The sequence below is a fragment of the Coenobita brevimanus genome, chromosome 62 (genome assembly GCF_032717465.1).
Source record: "Coenobita brevimanus isolate Jiangsu-jjx chromosome 62, ASM3271746v2, whole genome shotgun sequence".
Classification (NCBI taxonomy): Eukaryota; Metazoa; Arthropoda; class Malacostraca; order Decapoda; family Coenobitidae; genus Coenobita; species Coenobita brevimanus.
The window spans coordinates 31,715,385-31,735,900 of record NC_137015.1 but is presented as its reverse complement, the minus strand read 5'-3'; the positions used below and the strand labels follow the sequence as shown (position 1 = coordinate 31,735,900).

The 20,516-nt window shown below is 40.1% G+C and overlaps 1 protein-coding gene across 1 annotated transcript in view; it reads right to left on the bottom strand.

Moving 5' to 3' along the window:
• The window catches only part of IntS11 (integrator complex subunit 11), a 379,978-nt gene that overhangs the window by 395 nt on the left and 359,067 nt on the right, over window positions 1-20,516 (bottom strand). The window lies entirely within an intron of this gene.

Below are 20,516 nucleotides of genomic sequence, written 5' to 3'. Positions count from 1 at the left end.
AACTGAATCCAAGTAACAGTATGGACACAAGAAAAAATGCATATTTATCGAATGCTAAAAAGTGTGGTGGCTGATTCAGAGAAGAGACTGAGAAAGTTGGTAGAGGAGTTTGGAAGGGTGTGTGAAGGGAGGAAATTGAGAGTAAATGAGATAAAGAGTAAAGTGATGAAGTGTACGAGGTTGGTAGATGGTAGGAGGATGAATACAGTTTTGAATGGCGAGCTGCTTGAGGAGGTAGAGAGTTTCAAGTATTTGGGGTCACATGTTGCTGTGGATGGAAGAATAGATGCTGAAATGAAGTTTAGAATGAATGAAGTAGGAAAGATGCTGGGAGGAATGAAACAAGTGTTTAGATGTCGTTCGTTTAGAATGGATGTAAAAAAAAGGCTGTATGAGGGTGTTGTGGTACCAACTGCGTTATATGGGGCTGAAACATGGAATATGAGTGTAGCAGAGAGGAAAAGTTTGAATGCAATGGAGATGAGGTGTCTGAGGAGTATGTGTGGCATGACGCACATGAACTGAGTGAGAAATGATGAAGTGTGAAAGAGAACTGGAGTTGTGCGGGAGATGGCTGATCAAGTTGAGCAAAGGATGTTGCGATGGTTTGGGCTTATGGGGAGAATGGATGATAAGCATTTGGTGAAAATGATAGCTGGATCAGATGTGAGAGGTGTAAGGCTAGGAGAGAGACGACAAATGGGACGGATGGACAACGTGAAGAGAGCGTTGGATGCGAGAGGGATGTCTGTTGAGCAGAGAAGAGTGGCTGCGTGTGAGAGGAATGATTGGAGAGAAATTGTGAATGAATGAATGGTGATGCAGCCCTGAGCAGATATTCTCCCACATATGGTCTGATCAGCTGATCAGGTCAGGTGCGAGTAAGAGGATGGGTCCATTATGATGTGGCAGGGGTAAACCAGCTCTGCTGCTGGACCCTGCTGTGGAAGTCGCTGATTACACTGGGCAGTTAACCCTTGTGCGGCGTGGTGTGGTGAGGATCGGTCCCTTCTCCCCTTGGGACTAAGATGCAAATGAATGAATGTGTGTGTGTGTGTGTGTGTGTGTGTGTAAACTGGGAGAGTGTCATCCTGTCTCGACCTCAATCACAATGCCATACTACAAGCTCCCCCCCCCCTCCTGATATACACCCATTGGAGGTGGTGACTTAGTTCACTTGGCTAAGCTTAGAGCAAGGCATCACCCAGCCCTCCTCAGCTACCACCTTAAATTTAGGTTGGATTTAAGCATGGATAATACATGACCAGCTTGTAGAACAGGACCACACAATATAAAACATAAAATGGACCACTGCATAGCACATGCCACACTAAGATGCAGACACCACATAGGAAACCTATGAGACAACCCTACAGGAGTGGTTGCTTACTTGTAGTCGATGGACCTGCTCTATCAAACTGTGGTGGTGCAACAACAAAAAAAATGTTATGCTGCAGCAGGATAGTACTTCCACTTACACAGAAAGTATGTATAGTGTAGGTATACAGAACCATCGATAAGGTTCATGTAGTGTCACCATCTGCCTCAAGATGTCTCACAGGTACCCCCCCTTGTCCCTCCTTGCACCAACAGCTGCCTACCACAAGACTGTCTTCCACCCACCTCAGTTCCTAGAACTCTATTGTCTGGTGCATGGGAATCATGCCTACCACAAGACTGTCTTCCACCCACCTCAGTTCCTAGAACTCTATTGTCCGATGCACGGGAGTCTTGTATTTTTCACTTTCTGTAACAATACCTTCTAAGATGAAGACTCAAAGTGATGTTTTTGAAGCACAAGGTCATAACCTTGCAGAGACATTATTGAGCATAATGAGATGGGAGAGAGATCCTGATTCATTGGACTGAGTTTCATTGAGTTTGGACTGAGTTGGACAACGGTAAACACTGTCCACCAAGACAAGGAACATATCTGTTTCATGTTAAAAGTAAAGCTCCAATGGAAGCAACTATGATAAAGCAAAGATAATTATTGACTGCTGATTGTGATAAACCATCATTTAATGCTGCGGACTAAGGATAATAATCAACAGTGCATGCATTACATGAACCATTAATATGTATGAATGAACACACAATCTACCAAGATCTCCAAAAACAGCAGGGTGAGGTGGGAGAGTCTACTGAGACATTTGTGGTTTCCAGGGACTGGTTTACAAGATTCAGGGCTTAGGCAAACCCAACTAACAGACAGATTTATGGAGAGGAAGCTAATACTTACATCAAAGCTGTAAGGGATTCAGTTGAACAGTTGGAAAAGTTAATATATGAGGAGAATTAAGGTACACCCCAGAGCCTAATTTTAATGTGAATGAAACAGGTTTATTTTGGAAAAGAATGTCAAACAGAACTGACACTGCCAAGGAAAAGAAAGCCATGCCAGGCCACAATGCAGCCAAAGAATGCCTGGCATTACTATATGGGTGTAACTGTGCTGGTGACTTTAAACTTAAATTGATGCTGATGTACAACTCTGAAAATCCAAGAGTGTTGAAGGGCATCCAGACAGCTTCCCTTCCAGTTTATTGGGGGGGGGGGGGGAACTGGGTGATGATTCCAATGTTCACAGAGTGGTTCCCAAACTATTTCATGCCTGAAGTTTAATGTTACTGTGCTGAGAAACTTACATTCAAGGCACTACTCATTGTTGATAATGCTCCCTGGCCATCCTCAGACTGAATGATCATCACTCATATGTAAAGGTTATCTTCATGTCACCAAACATGACTTCCATTCTGCAACCCATGGAGCAAGGCATGCTCAGATCATTCAACACCTATTACTTCACAGAACGTTCAGGCAGGCAATTCAGAAGAGAGAGGACAGCAAGAAAACTCTAAAAGAATTCTGAAAAGTGTCCTTAAAAACACTGACGAGGTGGCAGAGTCAAATATGAATGGTATTGTTTTGTTTCGTTTTAACCCCTTGGGTTTAGGCATTGTTGATAAAATCGTTCATCAGGGGCAGGCATTTTTTGCAAAAAAAAAAGTGATTTTCCAAAAATCGTTCCTATGAAAACTATTAAACTAAAAATCTTTATACCCAGCAGAGTACAACTCTTTAGCTTTAAAATGAGTGGTGTTCCAGTGTCCTACAATTATTTATTGTAGAGCAGTGCTGAGAATGTAAGAGTGTCTCAACGTTCTGGAACAGAAACTGACATCCCCGTGACACGTTCCAGAACGGGGACTGACCTTTAGGAGTTAAAGGCTCCAACCTGCTCACACGCACTAGCCTTCATCATCTAATGGCAGCTCTCCATGCTGCTTGATCTCCAGCAGCCTCTCTATGCAGTCCCATATCCCTGAGGTTGCACTCAATAATCATGTCCCAGGTCTCTTTTGGTCTACCTCTAGCAACCCTACCCCAAATGTTAAAACTTCTCACTTTCTGCACCCAATTGCCATCCCCCATCCTCTCCACATCCCAAACCACCTTAATCTATCTCTCCTCATCACAACACCAATACACTCCAGTCCCATCCTACCTCCCTCAAGTGAGGTCAGTCTGTTCACACGTCTGGTGGCGTTCCTGATTTAGCTAGCTATACCGCCTGCTGTTAGAACTGTCAGTGAGTTTAGTGACCTGCGATAGTGTTATGCTAGTGTGTTGCAGTGACCTGTGATAGTGTTGTGCTAGTGTGTTGTAGTGACCTGTGATACCCTTGTGCATGATGGCTACCTCTACAGAGAGTTGTGTCCCCACTGCAAGTTTTGAGAAGGACTACCTTGAGTTAAATGATGAACTTCTCAAATTAAAATGGGAGGTACAGGTTCCCCCTGGCAGGAGAAGTCACAAATGAGGAAACTGTTGGAGAAGAGAGAAAAAAAGCCTGAAGGTTGGACACTTGTTCACATGGGGTGCAACAAAGTTCACCCTTAAGAAATAAGTGGAGATAAAAACCACAAATGCATTCGGTACATTACGAGACAAATTGAAGGGAAGGTAGAGAAGGATGTAAAGGAGAAGCATGGTGAGAGAACTTCCCGTACAGGTAGGTATCTCAAGATCAAGAAAGGTAAAAAAAATGTTCTCGTTGGAGACTCCCAGATAAGATATCTACACAGAGCAGTGTATACTCCACTCACTAAACATGTGTGTCTTCTGGAGGTCAGGGTGGGTAATGTGATTAAAAAAAAAAAAAAAAATCTAATATCATGAAGAATAATGGAGACAAACCCACTGTATGCCTCAGTGTTGGTGGCAATGATACTGGTAGGTGTAAGAGTGAGGTACCGTGGCAGGAGTACTTATTACATTGGAGAAGGTTAGGGAGAGGGGAGGGACCCCTGTAGTACTCGGTGTTTTGCTTAGGAGGGGGGTTGGGAGGCAATGGTTGAGCAAGGCGATAGGTTCTAAATGTCGCCTTGAAAGGTACTGCAAAGTTAATGCAATACCTTTCATAAACTGCTGGGACCGGTTCTATGGGCAGAGTGCCATGGATGGTTGGGATGGGACTCATCTTAGTAGGCAGGAAGTTACTGTCTTAGCTGGAATGATAGATAGGGGGTTAGACATTTTTTCTGTGGTTGATAATTAGATGTACAGGAAGTTGCAGCAACTGCACTCAGAAATCATCATCAGGGTTGGATAGATGCACTGAGATTTGCAAAAGAACAACAGTTTAACCATTAGTGTAGATACAGCCATTCAGGCACCTCAAAATAAGCAGGCAATGGTTGAGGATGGCACAAATGATGATAGAGGAGCAATAAGTGATAGTACAAAAAACTGTTAAATTAGTAATGTAAACAGTTCCCAGTTATCAACAAAAACAAAAAAAATGAAGTCCCGAGTAAAGGTATAACTATTCACAAACAGCAGGAGTTTACATAATAAAATGGATGAACTAAGGGCTGTAATTTGTACAGAGAAAACAGACATTGTTGTAATTAGTGAAACTTGGATGAATACAGCACCTGAGAATTTTTGGCAGAATATCAGATAAAGGGCTATAATGTTTTTTGTCAAACCGTCAGGGAAGAAAAGGGGGTGAGGTAGCTATTTCTGTAAAGGATTCATTACACAATTACAATAAAGCTGACATTAAGGTAAATAAGGATGTGGAGAGTGTCTGGGTTGAAATTAGCAACAACAGGGAGAAATTAGTCTTTGGAGCTATTTATAGATCTCCAAAATTAAGTAGAGCAGATAGTAAATACCTTTGGGAGAAAATTTGGAACATGTCACATTCCAGCTTAGTAATAATTGTAGGGAATCTTAACCTGCCAAGGATAGATTGGCAAAATCAGACAGGGGATGCAGAGTCAGAGGAGTTTTTAGAGGTAGTACAGGATCATTTCCTTTACAGTAATCCCTTGCAATTTCGGTTATCCACGAATTTTTTCATACAATAATTAAAACATAAAATTATAGTATTAAAATAATTTTAATATATGAGAGAAATAAATATAAAAATCCCTACCCTCTGCCTGTGTGTGTGTGTGTGTGTGTGTATTTACCTATTTGTAGTATACAGGAATTGAGCAATGCTCGTGTTGTCCTGTCTCCAAATCCACATCTATCAAGTCTACCTTTACACACATGAATGTTTTTCTCATGCAACACCTCTTCGTCTAAGTCGTTCCAAATATTTAAGTATTTACCTAATATACCTAATTGTGATATACACGGAATGTGCTATGCTCGTGGGTTTCCATCGCTGTTTCGCAATGTCAAATTTAGCTTTAAACTCGTTTAAGTTTTTAGACTGGACGATCTCTTTGTCCAGGCTATTCCATAAGTCTATACTTCTGTAAGGAAAGCTATATTTCTTGATATCCTTCAAGCAGCTTGACTTTTTCAATTTCATTCCATGTCCTCTTGTTGCCCTCTTATCCCATATAAACAGATCTTCTTTGTCAATTTTATCTACTCCCACTATGGTCCTGAACACTGCAATCATGTCTCCTCTCTTTCTCCTTTCCTCTAAGGAAGGCAAATCCAGCTTTTCCAGCCTCTCTCTGTATGACAGGTCTGTCAGACTGGGGACCATCTTGGTTGCTGTTCTTTGTATTCTCTCAATCTTGTTTATATCTTTCTTTTTGTGTGGGGACCACACTACCGCTGCATATTCTAACCTGGGGCGGATCATGGCCACTATTAATTTTTTCATCATCTCCTCATCCATATAATGAAATGCTACTCTTAGGTTAGTCAAGAGTTTATAGGTCTCTCCAACTATCTTGTTAATGTGCTTTTCTGGTGACAAACTATCTTGGACCAGCACTCACGAATCTTTCTCTTCTCTCATTTTTGTGATTAATTCATTACCCAACAAATAATTCAGTGATGGCCTCCTGGTACTTTTACCCATTTCCAATATTTTACATTTCTTTACATTAAATTTCATTTCCCATGTCCAGCTCCAATCATGTATCCTATCCAAATCCTCATGCAGCATTTTACAATCCTCCTCAACCTCTACCTTCCTCAAGATCTTTACATCATCAGCAAACAGACTTGCATAACTGTTCACTCCATCTACCATATCATTTACGTAAATCAAGAACATTACTGGCGCCAACACCGAGCCTTGAGGGACTCCACTTGTTACTTCCCTCCATCCAGACATCCTATCCTTTATTACTGTCCTCATTTGTCTGTCTCTCAAAAAGTCTCTCATCCATTCCAGAAGTCTCCCCTTCAGTCCTCCTATATATTTTAGTTTCCACATTAGTCTCTTATGAGGTACCTTGTCAAAGGCCTTCTCTAAGTCTACGTACACACAATCCACCCAACCATCTCTCTCCTGTACCATGTCAATCGCTCTTGAGTAAAAGCTCAACAAGTTAGAAACACATGACCTTCCACTTCTGAATCTAAACTGACATTCAGCCAAAATATTCATCTCTTCTAGATATTTTATCCATCTGTCTTTCAGGATTCTCTCGCACAGTTTTGCGACCATGCTGGTTAGAGACACTGGTCTATAATTCAGGGGTTCTTCCCTGTTTCCTCCCTTATAAATTGGTATCACATTTGCCCTCTTCCATTCTTGTGGCACTTTCCCCTCTTCCAGAGAACACGCGATTAAACCGTGAATTTTATCCGCCAGTTGTTCTCTGCATACCTTCAGTACCCAATTAGAAATTCCATCAGGTCCTGGGACTTTCGTTACATCTTGAGTTTCCAGTAATTTATACACTTCATGTACCTCCACTTTTATATCTTTTATCACCGGTACATTTCTAATCACTCCCTCCCCTTCCACAAACTCTTTTTCATTAGTGAAAACCGATTGGAATCATTTGTTCATTATTTCAGCTTGCATTGCTGCATCTTTATAGACCTCTCCTTTTACTTTCAGTTTGGTGATTCCTTCCTTTTGTTTCAGTTTGCCATTAACAAATCTATAAAACAGCTTGGGTTCATCCTTGCATCTGTCTATTATACCTTTTTCAAAATCCCTTTCTTCTTCTCTACGTATTCTTGTGTATTCATTTCTAATTCTTTTATATTCTTCCTTTGTTTTGTTGTTACCTTTCTTTCTCCAATTGTTCCACGCCTTATCTCTCTCTTTTTTGCTATCATACACCTTCTATTAAACTACTCCTTTTTCCTGTTTTCTTTCCCTCTTACTCTTGGTACAAAATTTTCCACTCCCAAATTATAGAGGTCTAGAAAGATATCCCACTTCCTCTGTATCTCTCTTGTTTCTCTGAATTTTCTCCAATCCGCATTTTCAAAAAAATTTCTCAATCCTGTAAAATTTGCTTTCCCAAAGTTGTATCTTCCCTGTCTATGAAGCTCGTCTCTTGGCTCGACGTTCCCTATTATCATCTGGAACTCAATGACCACATGATCACTTTTTCCTGAAGGACAGAGATATTTCAATGATTCTATTACATCGGGTTCTTTGGTAAACAGTAAATCTAACCTTGCTGGTGTGTCCTCACCTCGAAACCGTGTCTTCTTTGACCCATTGCGTTATCACATACGTAATTCATTATTATATTTAATAACATAGTGCCCCATGAATCCTCGCCGCCTCCTGAGTACCATTCCTCCCAGTTCACCTCTTTACAATTAAAGTCACCCACCAAAATTATATTATTGCTTTTCTTAATTATCTTTTGTAAATAGATAGCCATATCTGACAACATCTCCTGGTATTCGTCATCATTTCATGCTCTCGTCTTATGGGGAACATACACTACCGCCATATCTCTCTTAACATTCTCTCCAGTTTCTAATTTCATATATATCACGTCAGCCCTGCCTTCTCCCATTTCCACAGTATCTACATTTATGTTGTTCTTCACTGCTATCATCACTCCTCCTCCCGTTTTTTCTTTTCTGTCTTTTCTCCACAGTTTGTATTTAGCATCTCCCAAATGAACATCCATATCTTCTCTTAATCTGGTCTCTACAAAGCACATGACATCAGGTTCATGTTCTCTCAAGAAATCGTTAATTTCGAGCCTTGTCGATATTAAACCATCAACATTAGTATTTATCACCTTCAAATTATTTTTGATGTTTTTTATACCCTCGTCTCTCCAACTCTCCGTCAGTACCACTTCCTCAACTTCTGATCTTTCACAGCCATCCCCCTTAGTTTCCTTCACTTCTATTTCCTTAAATATCACTTCTTTACTTTCATATCCATTACTCTCCAAAAAAAAGTATTACATTCTTCCTCTGTCCTCTTATCATTTTTTTCCTTTACTTCTTTCTTCAAAGATTTTAAAACTTCTCTCTCTTCTTCATTCAGATCTCTTCTTATTATAATATTTTTCATCCCTGCCTCTTTGCTTAATTTCCAGTCACTTTAAGTATATCATCTACTACATTTTCTGCTGAAAACTTGACTCTCATTGGTCTTGTTTCCCCTTTCTTATAAGGCCCTATTCTCCTTACTTCTTCAATTTCTTTTACCCACTAGTCTCCTTCGGGATCAATCTTACCTAATATTCCTCTTACCAGGTTTGTGTCTTTCTCGAGTCTCATGGATCTAACCTTCTCTTCCTCCTCCCTGTTTCCAAATATTACCAAGCATCTGTTCCTTTCTACAATTTCTCTCACTATTTTCTCTTTTTTCTTCAGTATTTTCACTACATTTTCTTCCAATTATATCTTGTTCATTTCTCTTTCTTCCTGGATGATTTCTCTTAAGCTGACCACTTCTTTCTGTTCTTCTTCTATGTGTGCCCACTTTGCCTTATGCTCTTCCAATACACTGCTCACCTTCTCCATTTTATTCGTACTCTCTTCTAGTGTTCTCCTCAATTCAACATTTTCACGCTTCAAATTTCTTATCTTTTTATGCGCTGTCTCATTAGACTGAATCAGACTCTGTATAGTAATCTCCGTATTCTCAGACACATCTTTTAACACTAGATTCTCCACTTTCTTTTCAAGTTCACTAATCCTCATAATTAATGTTTTAACCAGATCCAAGACATTAGTATTTCTATCAAATCCTGGAAATTCGAGTCCCTCAGTGTTTACATTTTCGGCCATGATTGACGTTAGTTACAAATACAGTACCAAAACAGCTGTTACCGAAAATACTACAAAGATTCATGTATACTCTTGCCAATAAATCTTTAAATTTTTTGAAGTCTATATTAACTTACAATATTTTAAACTGAAAACAAGACCATAGGAGACAGGACAAACATAATTCCTGAAAACTACTTAAGGTTTGCAGCGGTGGCCGAGCCTTGGCCTGCGAGCAGTCAAGACATGTCCGTTCGCTGTGGTTGTTCGCTGGTGTCGTGTGTGGGTGTGTGTGTGTGTGTGTGTGTGTGTGTGTGTGTGTGTGTGTGTGTGTGTGTGTGTGTGTGCACGCGTGTGCGTTTGCGCGTGGGTGGGAGGTCGGTCTACCATGCACCACATAGTCAGTTGAATCTGTCGGTCGAACCATGCGTGACTCGCGAATCATTATTTGTGGCTTATTTTTCTGCCTTCCAGTGATTGCCTGCCTGCCTTTGCCAACATAGGGCCTAGGCGTTGTGCTAGAGATGCATGTGGTAACATACCAAAGCGGGCTCGTAAAATATTGTCGCTGACAGAGAAAGTTAAAGTGTTGGACAAACTTAGGGAAGGAATGTCAGCAACAATTCTTGGTCAGGGTGATTTCCCGTCATTTATTTACATACAAGTTTATTTAGCAAGTACAGTGAGTTCGATATACGAAAGGGATAGGGACCAAAAAAAAACTTAAGTAATTTGAAATATCATATATTGGAACGATTTTCCCCATTGAAATATACAAATAAATGGGGGGATGCATCCCAGGACCCCCTCGGACCCTCCACCTAAACTTTACCCCCCTCCCCTTTTTGAAGTAAGCAATACCTCTATACAATTGTAGAGAAGGAGGTGGCCATATTCTTGTACATCTCCTTTTTCTTTGTCACTGTCCCAACGGTGGAAGTTGCAAGGCCTAAAGCATGACCAATCTCTGAGACACCCTGCCCCTCCTCATGGGGTCTTATAATTTCCAATTTCCTTTCCAGAGTTAGAGTACAGTGCTGCTGCTTCTTTGCAGTGGGCTCCTCCGATGCTCAAGATGATGGAGGGTGCTTGGGAGGCATGGCGAAACAATATGAAAAGGTGAAGAGCTGCGAAAATATCCTCATGTACAGTGAATCTGCGAGGAGAGGAGGGACTTGGACTCAACTGAGAAGTGTGTGAAAATTTGGTTACCAGAGAGGGGTGTTCCTTTTCTCTTGGCAAGCGAACTGTGCATCGCGCCCATTTCGAATTTTTCATACAGTATTCCATTAAACCCTTCATAGCTGCTGGCCTTGAACAGCAGTTTACTGTTTCGGTTTCAGTGACGTTGAGTTAGGGCGTCCTATAAAAAACTGCGAACAATTATGGGAAGGGAACAAAGGTCACTGGCGTGTTTACCCCACGCAGTCAGGCGTTATCTTCACTCCATATGTATTCGCCTATGTTACATGCACCCTAATTTTGAGTAAGTTTCTTTCAGCATGAGAACATAATTTACCACCCTCAAAATAGTCAGAAAATTATAGAAGACAAACTAGAGGAATATGAACTGAATTGGTAAGGTCTTTAGGCTGTATGCTCACACAAAAGATTATGGGTTTTACAATTTTAAGAGATGATATGGAGCAAAAAGTTTGCTAATCTGAGAAAAAAAAAAAAAAAAAAAACTCTTTCATCCCACATATTCTGGTAGGCTTGAATTCAGTTCCACATTCTTCGGTATCACTCTTCCCAATACAGTACATTTCGGACCGACTGAGCACAGTTATTTCTGCTCCTTAAAGTTAGAGCACATTTACTGCTCATTCCATTGTTTGTTCTTATGTGTATGTGTGAAAGAAAGAGGACTGATACAAACAATAATGTATTCCAGTATCGCTTTCACAGCTGCCTGCCTCGAACAACGTCTTACTGTACCGGTGTCAATGACGTTGAGTTAGGGTGAGCTATAAAAAACTGCGAGCAATTATGGGAAGGGAACGAAGGTCACTGCTGTGTTTACACGACCCTACTCCACCATCCCAAGCAGTCATGGCGCTCACATCTCACTTCATCCCAGGTGTTTTCGCTGATGTTTACATGCTAATGTAACACGCATCCTAATTTTATTAATTCGTACATGAATCATAGCAAATCACAGGATGGGCTTAGGGGAAGAAAATATTAATAAAAAAAAGCCAGGTGTGCCACACAAGTCTTTTCACATATGTAAGAACAAGAAACTGATTTTAGAACTTTGAAAAAATGGTCCCAAGGCCAACTATGAGGGCACGCAAATTTCTGAACCCACAGCCATTGAGGGGACTAAACATATGCTTTACTTTAAGCAGTACAAGCACTTTACCACATCAGTTCTTCCTCATAGTATGTCATATTTTTCAGATTATTTCTGGGTTCGTAAATACAGTAAACGTTTCTTGTTAAATCTGTTTCCTCGTCATTTTTAGCTGTTCTGGTGTGACAACTCTTGTTTATTTTGTTAACATAATGGCAGAAGGGACTATCCTTCCCTAAGTGTTTAACTAAACCTGGCCTAACCGAGCTTATCTGTACCTAATAATTTAACCTAACCTAACCTGTTGGGAAACTGGGAAACAATATCCACCTTTGAGCATGTTGAGTTTCTTCCACTGTGCTGGAAACGATCGTAGGGGAAAGTGACGATAATAACAGGGAGGAAATTTTTCAGCAAGAAAAAGTAATTTGCCAAACTGAAAGTTGTCAGAAAATTACAGAAACAAGCTGGAGGATTATGAATTGCATTGGTAAAGTCTTTCTGCTGCTTCAAGTGTACAATGAAAGACAGAAGTATCTTCCCAAAGTCTGACGAATGTAATGTGGAAAAATCGAACTGTTTGAAACACGCACTAGTAGAAACAGGGTTTTCGTTGTATTTCACCTGATGTAAATTTTCTTCAGACAGAACTGGGAAAATAGTTGTGTCTTTCACTGTACATTTCCCAGTAAATAAATCAGTCTAACAGTACTTGTGTTTTGTTTCCACCGGATTAATCTTGATTTCAGACTATTCAGGCACCTCTTCACACCATACAGTCTGAATAATATGGCTATATCTGTATTTCCTCTCATATCGATTTTCGTATCATCGAGACAGATATTTTCGTATTGTGGAATTTGTCCTATATTCATCGTTTTTGTACCATCGAAAATTCGTACTTTGGGTCTTCGTATTTCGAAGACTCCCTGTACACTAGTTTTTTACTTATATGAGTTATAAAATCCCCCTGAAAATTAGTTATTAAAATATTAATTAATCAATAATAAGTATATTTATAGAATGATGGGGAATCGTTCAGGGTGCGAATTGTCCTGACGGGGAATCGTCCATGTTTTGACGGCGAATTGTCTCGGAACCGTATGTTTGGGGTGAATGAATCAACTGTTCGTACAATAAAGAAGGCAGAACATAGCATATGGGAGGCAGTGAGGGCTAGTGCACCTGACTGTGCTAAAGTGTCTCCACCTACGCCTGTGCTTGTCAGCTTTCAGTAAGTGTTAAATTTCTTATATTTTTGTTGTTTTTCACACTTTATGCTAGTTTATTAGGTGTATGTAGTGCATAAACATTATTATTCAGATGTAATACACTTAATACACAGGCATAATTATACGCGAATTTACCACATATGTGAAGGGTCTGAGAACGTAACCCTCGCGTACATTAAGGGATTACTGTATTAGTATATCAGGGAGCCCACCAGAGGTAATAATATTCCAGATTTCGTTTTAGCCAATAAAGAAAATGTCGTTGGTGATATATATAGAAGTTGGTGGTCAGCTTGATAATAAGCGGTCACGTAGAAATTAAGTTAAAATTTATTAGGGATGTCTGTTCTACTGAAAAATCCCTCCACCGTTCCTAATTTTCATGAATGAGATTTTGGTGGATTAAGAGCTTATTTTAGACCCGTATTCCATGGGGAGACTAGTTACTTTAGGGAGAGCCAGGTCAGTGGGGAACCCCAGGTCATAGGTGAGGGGCAGGAAACAGGTGGAAATGTGTGCCAGGTCACTGGGGAAGGTCAGGTCATAGATGAGGGACAAGATATAGGTGGGAGTGTAGTTCAGGTGACAGGGATCAACTCAGGTCCAGTACCAAGCAGCCGTTTGGCCAATGAGAAATATAATGAGTTCGTAAATATAATACAGTACACAGAGACTAAGACAGATATATCCCTTCACAGTGTTTAGAATGAATAATTCTGAACCAAAATGGTTAAACAATGACTTAAAATCTCTCATGGACTAAAGGAAAGGAGTATCTGGACAAATACAAAGTGGAAAGGAACACTTACGTAACCAGTATGCAATTTTCAATACAAAAGTAAACAGGGAGATAAGGAAAGAAAGCCAGGTTTCGAAATTAAGGTTGCCAGTGAACTGAAAGAAAACCTCACGGGTTTTTACCAAATGTACCATACAAAAAATAAAGATAGGATAGGACCTCTCAGAACAGAATTAGGCAACATTGCCAGTGAAGATAAAGAAATGTGCTCCATCCTAACTACTGTACTTATTTCACATTAGTGCTTACCAAGGAAAATCGTGACCTGGTCCCTCAAGCAGCAAATATTTACGTTGATAATACGGATAATATTCTTGGTAAAATAACCATTAGCAAGGAGGATGTATTGAAAGAAATTAATAAATTAAAAACTCAAAAACTGCCTGGTCCGGATAATATACATGCAAAAAATTTAAAAGAAACCAAAGAAGAATTATGCCAGACACTTTTAACGTTACAGAAGTTCCAGAGACGTGGATGACCACAAACGTAGTGCCCATTTTTAAAAAGGCCGATAAATCTGCTGCACCAAATTATCGACCGATAAGTCTTCCGTCAATCGTAGGAAAAATGCTAGTCAATTTTGATAAATAAAATTAGGGAACACTTAGAAAGATTTAATCTTATAAATGAAATTCAGCACAGATTTAGGCAAGGATGATCCTGCCTCACAAACTTGTTGTCATTCTTCTTGGAGGATTATGGGGCAGTAGATAGCAATAAGGCTTACAATATTATTTATATGGACTTCAGTAAAGCTTTTGATATGGTCCCACAAGGAAGGTTAGAAAGGCTCGAGCACACGGTACAGAAGGCGATATCTTAAAATGGATAGAATCCTGGCTGAAGGGACGAAAGCAGAGGGTATTCATATATGGAGCTAAGTCGGACTAGGGATAAGTAACTAGCAGTGTGCCACAGGGTTCAGTACTCGGTTCCTTATTATTTATTATATATATCGATGATCTAGACTTAGGAATCGCTAGCATTATTAGCAAATTTGCCAGTGACACAAAAATTGGGCGTATCATTAACCCTTTGAGATTCTTAAGACTATTTCGATCGTCATTTCAAATCCAACCTCAGATATTCCGATGACGCTTTTCATCGTTATTTTACGAAACTTTTGTAAAATATTCACCATAAATCGCGTTTACTCATCATAACAACGAGGCTTGAGCATGATGTCACAGAATGGTTGCTCTATGGATGGCAATACTGCACAGCTGGGCTGACTCATGGATTTGTTTCTTTATAACTTTATTCTTGGTGAATATTTTTCTACAGCAAGGTATAAAAGTTTTGGTTTTTGCCTAATTTCAACTCATCGCTTTGACTTTTTATTTTCCTTGTTTTCCTTTTATGAACATACTGCGATAAAGTACAACTATTCAGCTTCAAAACAACAGCACAACCAGCATCCTATCATAAAAAGTATATTTACACTGACCGATCGAAGAAAAACATCGCGATGCAAATATGCGGCCGAGACTAAAATAAAATTGTGCATCTCCTTTCGTTTTACCGCACAATGAAATGCAAGTATTACCATAATCTATATATCATTGTAAAGGAATTTATTGTATTTTTGCATGGTTTAAACCAAATTTACATATCTTTACTCGTTATTTTTTGCTGAATATTTTTCTATGGCAAGGTATAAAATTTTTGCTTTTCGCCTATTTTCAACTCATCATTTTGGTATTTTATTTTCTTTGTTCTCCTTTTTTGAACATACTGCGATAAAGTACAACTATTCAGCTCTAAAATGACACCAAACCAACATTCTATCATGAAAAATGTTATTACACAGATCGATCAAAGTAAAATATCAGGCTGCGAAGATGTGGGTCAGCACAGACATAATCTGCCCTGCCCAGAAACCTGATAGGGTTAACTTGACTGACAATTTCCATACTTTAAAAATGGATCTCGATATACTGTCCAAATGGTCTAAAACATGGCAAATGGAATTTAATGTTGAAAAATGTAAAGTAATTAACGTAGACAAGACCACTGGAGATACTAAATACACCTGAGATAACAAAGGAATTAGTAAATCAGAATGCAAGAGAGATTTAGGAGTTATGGTTAGTAAAGACTTCAGACCAAGGCAACAGCGTATTAATGTGTGAAACAAAGCAAATAGGGTCCTAGGATTAATTACGAGAAGCATGAGCAATAGGTCTATCTATTGCCAGAAGCCTTAATCCCATACGGGGTGGCCACAAACAAACTGCCTCCACGTCGCCCTGTTCCCTGCCATTTCACTGCCCTGCTCCCAGCTCACCCCCCCCTCCCTCATATACCTCTCCACTCCATCCCTACATCTCATCCTTGGCCTCCCCCTCCCTCTCTCCCCCTTCACCTCACTCACATACACTCTCCTCATCAGTCTCTCACTCTCCATCCTCTCCATATGACCAAACCACCTCAACGTGTTTCTCCTAATGCTTTCTATCATCCAGATCCACACCACAATGCTCCTTCACATCCTCATTTGTCAGTCTGTCTCTCCATGTGACTCCACATGCTCCTCTCAAATAACTCATTTCCACTGCTCTCACTCTTGACTTCTGTCCCTCCAACAAGGTCCAAGCTTCACTTCCATATGTTAGAGTTGGTATCACAATACTGTCATGTAGTAACTTTCTCACTTCCATGCTCACTTCCCTGTTTCTTATCACTACTTTCAAGGAACCAGCAACCTTTCTTCCTTGTTATACCCTTTCAAGCACTTCACCCTCCAAACTTCCATCCTTACTCATCACACTACCTAAGTACAGTACTTAAAACGTACTCACATTTTCCATTTCCTCCTCATCCAACCTTAATGTACATTCACGGACTTCACTTCTCTCGAAGACCACAATTTTACTCTTCCCTACATTCACCTTTAGATTCTGTTTCTTACACACTCTCCCAAACTCATCCACCATGCCTTGCAGCTCCCCCGCATCTTCACTTAACAACACAGTATCATCTGCAAACAACAGTACAGGGAGTTTCCAGACACTGCCCTCTCTCATTAGGGCCACTCCAACATCCACTACCCTACCTTGTATCTCTTTTATAACCCCGTCCATATACAGACTGAACAACCATGAAGACATGACACATCCCTGTTTCAACCCAACCCTCAAACAGAAAAATTCACTCAGTTCACTATCCACACGCACTGCAGCCTTGGCCCCCCCCATACATACTCTTCACTGCATTCAACTACTTCCCATCTACTACATCAAAAGTAATATTACAACTTTATCAAGCATTAGTAAGGCCACACTTTGACTACGCCGTGCAATTTTGGTGTCCTTACTATAGGAAGGATATGAACTCGTTAGAAAGTGTACAGAGAAGAATGACAAAAATGATACATGACGTTCAGAACTTGTCATATGAAGTCAGACTAAAAAGACTAAATCTGCACTCACTAGAGAAGCGTAGAATAAAGGGAGTCTTAACTGAGGTGCTTAAGTGGATAAAGGGAATAAATAAGGGAGATATTAGCAAGGTACTTAAGGTGAGTACTGTACAGTATACAGGATAGAAGTACAGTACAGTAATGGTTTCAAACTCGAAAAATTCCATTTTAGTAAGGAAATAGGTAGAAATTTGGTTTGGCAATAGAGCAGTTGCTAGATGAATGGAATAAGCTGCCTAGTAAAGTAGTTGCTGCCCCTTCCATTGAGAGTTTCAAGCATAGGCTAGATAAGCATATGACAATATGGGATGGGTAGAGAAAAAAAAAAAAATCACATAACCAGTACTAATTCGTTGTTTTTCCTTTTCAGGGTACACTATGATAGTCTCTTTTTCTCCTTTCACACTTTCCTATAAAATGTCCATACCAGTTTTTCTATATTGAGTGGAGTTCTTTCTGACTTTGTTCTGCAAGCTTCAGCTGCAGGGTTTAGAGGGCAGGGGAAAGCCTTCTTCTCTGCTATCCTTACCTCACTCTAGTACAGTAATCCCTCCAGTATCAGTTGTAATAGGGCCAAAGGCATGTCTGGATAGTGGTTTTGTCTGGATATTGGTCCCCAGCCTATGGACTTATGGACCCTAACCTACCCTGAATCAGAAAAACACCTACATACCTCCCTACCGGACATGCATAGCACCTATTTAAGACCCTATTCACACCAATAAGGGACATAAAAGAGTGAAATAAATGCAAAGGAAACACAAAATTAGGTTTCAGAGATGAGGTCTTCATAGTGGGAACCAGCCTTATGGACTAGTACTTATGGACTCCAACCGGACATGACTTACTGTACATAACTCTCAACTGCACATGCATAGCACCTGTTTAAGACCATATTCACACCAATAAGGGACATAAAAGAGTGAAATACAATGCAAAGGAAACACAAAATTAGGTTTCAGAGATGAGGTCTGTATAGTGGCCACCAGCCTTATGGACTTGTACTTATGGACTCTAACCGGACATGAGGTTTCAGAGATGATGTCTGTATAATGGGCACAAACCTTATGGACTTGTACTTAGGACTCCAACTGGACATGATTTACCAACTGTACAGAACTCTCAACTGGAGATGCATAGCACCTGTTTAAGACCCTATTCACACCAATAAGGTGCGGAAACAAAATCCGATTTTTTTTTTTTTTTTTTTTTTTTTTTTTTATAGCGTCTTTTGAGCAATTTGGGACAAAAAAGGTCAGAATCATAATGTCTGGATATTGGGGTAGTCCGAATATTGGGCGTCCGGATATTATAGTGATTACTGTAGTTCAGTTACTCTTCTAGGAGCTGCCTAGCATGGGCCAACCGGCCTACTGCAGTTATCATCTCTGTCACGAATCAAATTCGCGACATTACCCTTTTGTGAGAAGCCACGAACTATTAGTGGAAAACTCACTGTTTATCGTTCAGTTAACCGCTCATTCGGACGGAAGCTTTGTCAAATCAATTTTTCAGTGTCATACGTTATCGTCTTTGCGTGAGACATTAGTGCTTCCGCCGAGCGATTTGTTTTGGGCACGTTTTGCTCACTTGACCGTTAGATAAATGCGGCCTACTGCTCCCCTTTTGTTCCCACGACTTACGCAGTCTAGTTGTTGCTTTGACGGAGAGAGGTCCTGTGCTCCAGAAGTGTGAGAGGAGAGGTCAGCTAGCACCCAAGCTCCACAAGATCACAGTCTCCAGTACTCCCACCTTGGTGATATAAAGCATTCATCGACTATAGTATTTCCTTTTTGTATTTTGTAGTCTTAAGAGTTTAGTTAAGTGTTTTTTTCCTAGGCGTAAGTATTTAGCTTTTGTGTGAGTGTGTGAGTGTGTGAGTGCGATCTCTTTATTTGATTTTGAAGTGTAACGTTAAATTTGTTTTGTAATCAATAAATTTAACAGTTCTTTTTCTTGAGCTTAATGTAAAGTAAAATCTTGTTTCATTTCTCCGCAATTAAGCTTATTTTCTATATAGCTCCTAGCTTGCATAAACGTTTTGCTTGTATTAAACTTAAAATCCGTTGTGCTTTCTAGGAGTTAAGCATCGGCAAGAACCTGATGTTAGTATTAGTTATTTATTGTCAGGGGTGAAGTAACTTTCTCCAGAGGCTAACAGTACTAATTCAGCATTTGTGAGTAATTAGTCTCTGCTGTGTACTGTTGAGAAAGTTTATAAATTCTCGTTCTTAGAGAATCGTAGCAAGTCAGCGTAAAGTAATCGTTGCATGATGTAGCAAGACAATCATTGTCCTTGCTCTTCAGTATTATTGAATATTATTATCAATCAAATAATATTTAAGCATTTATTCCAAAAACCCCGTGATATCTTAAAAAGCCCCGTGACAATTGGCGACCTCATTCCAGGATATAAACTCCTAGCTATAAAGCTATTCACGAGATAGTGCTCACTCGTTCATATTTAGGAATTTATCATTAAAGTTTATAGGCACAAGCTTACTGGTGTTTACTGTTAATTTAGCAAGTGAATTTTTGCTTTATTAATCAATAGAGTACTTAACTCTAGTTTATTCTTGGTAACGCCAGACGATTTTATTCGCTCCTGGGTAGCCGCCGTACCCATTGTGTTAATTGTTGAGTTCTCAGTTATTTGCATTTTTGCTTTAATCTTTGCCGGTTAACTAGATAAGACTGGTCACCACTAGCTTGTGTCTGTACTCTTTATTTGTGTTATTAGCATTCGTTTGCGAAGCAGTCAGTGCTCAGTTTCGGGTTGCTTAATAAATTAGCGCCATGGCTACCGCTGTATTTTTACAGGAAGCCAAAGATATGGGTCTTACGGACCCAACTGAAATTAAAGAATACATACTCTCACGGTTCAATTACGAGCAAGAACATGAGAAAGATGCTCGTGAAGAGCGTAGAATTCAGCGTGAATACGAGCGAGAACAGCGTGAACATGAGCAAAAACAGCGCGAACTCGACTTAGAACACGTGCGGGAACAACGTGAATATGAACGTGCCGAACGTGAGGCATGCGAAAAACATGAACTTGAAGTGCTGAAGCTCAAGCGAGATTCCTTGGCTTCAGACACGTCTGGTGCAGTTGGTCCAAGCTCCACGAGCGTTCTCCCTGCACATGTCCAGGCGACCCCACGCATCAAGCTTCCTTCATACAAGGAAAGCGAGCGAATCGAGCTGTACATAGCTCGTTTTGAGGACATGGGAGACATGTACCAACTGGATGAGGCAGCTAAGCGGCTTCAGTTTCTTAGCCTATTTGAGGGCCCTGCCCTC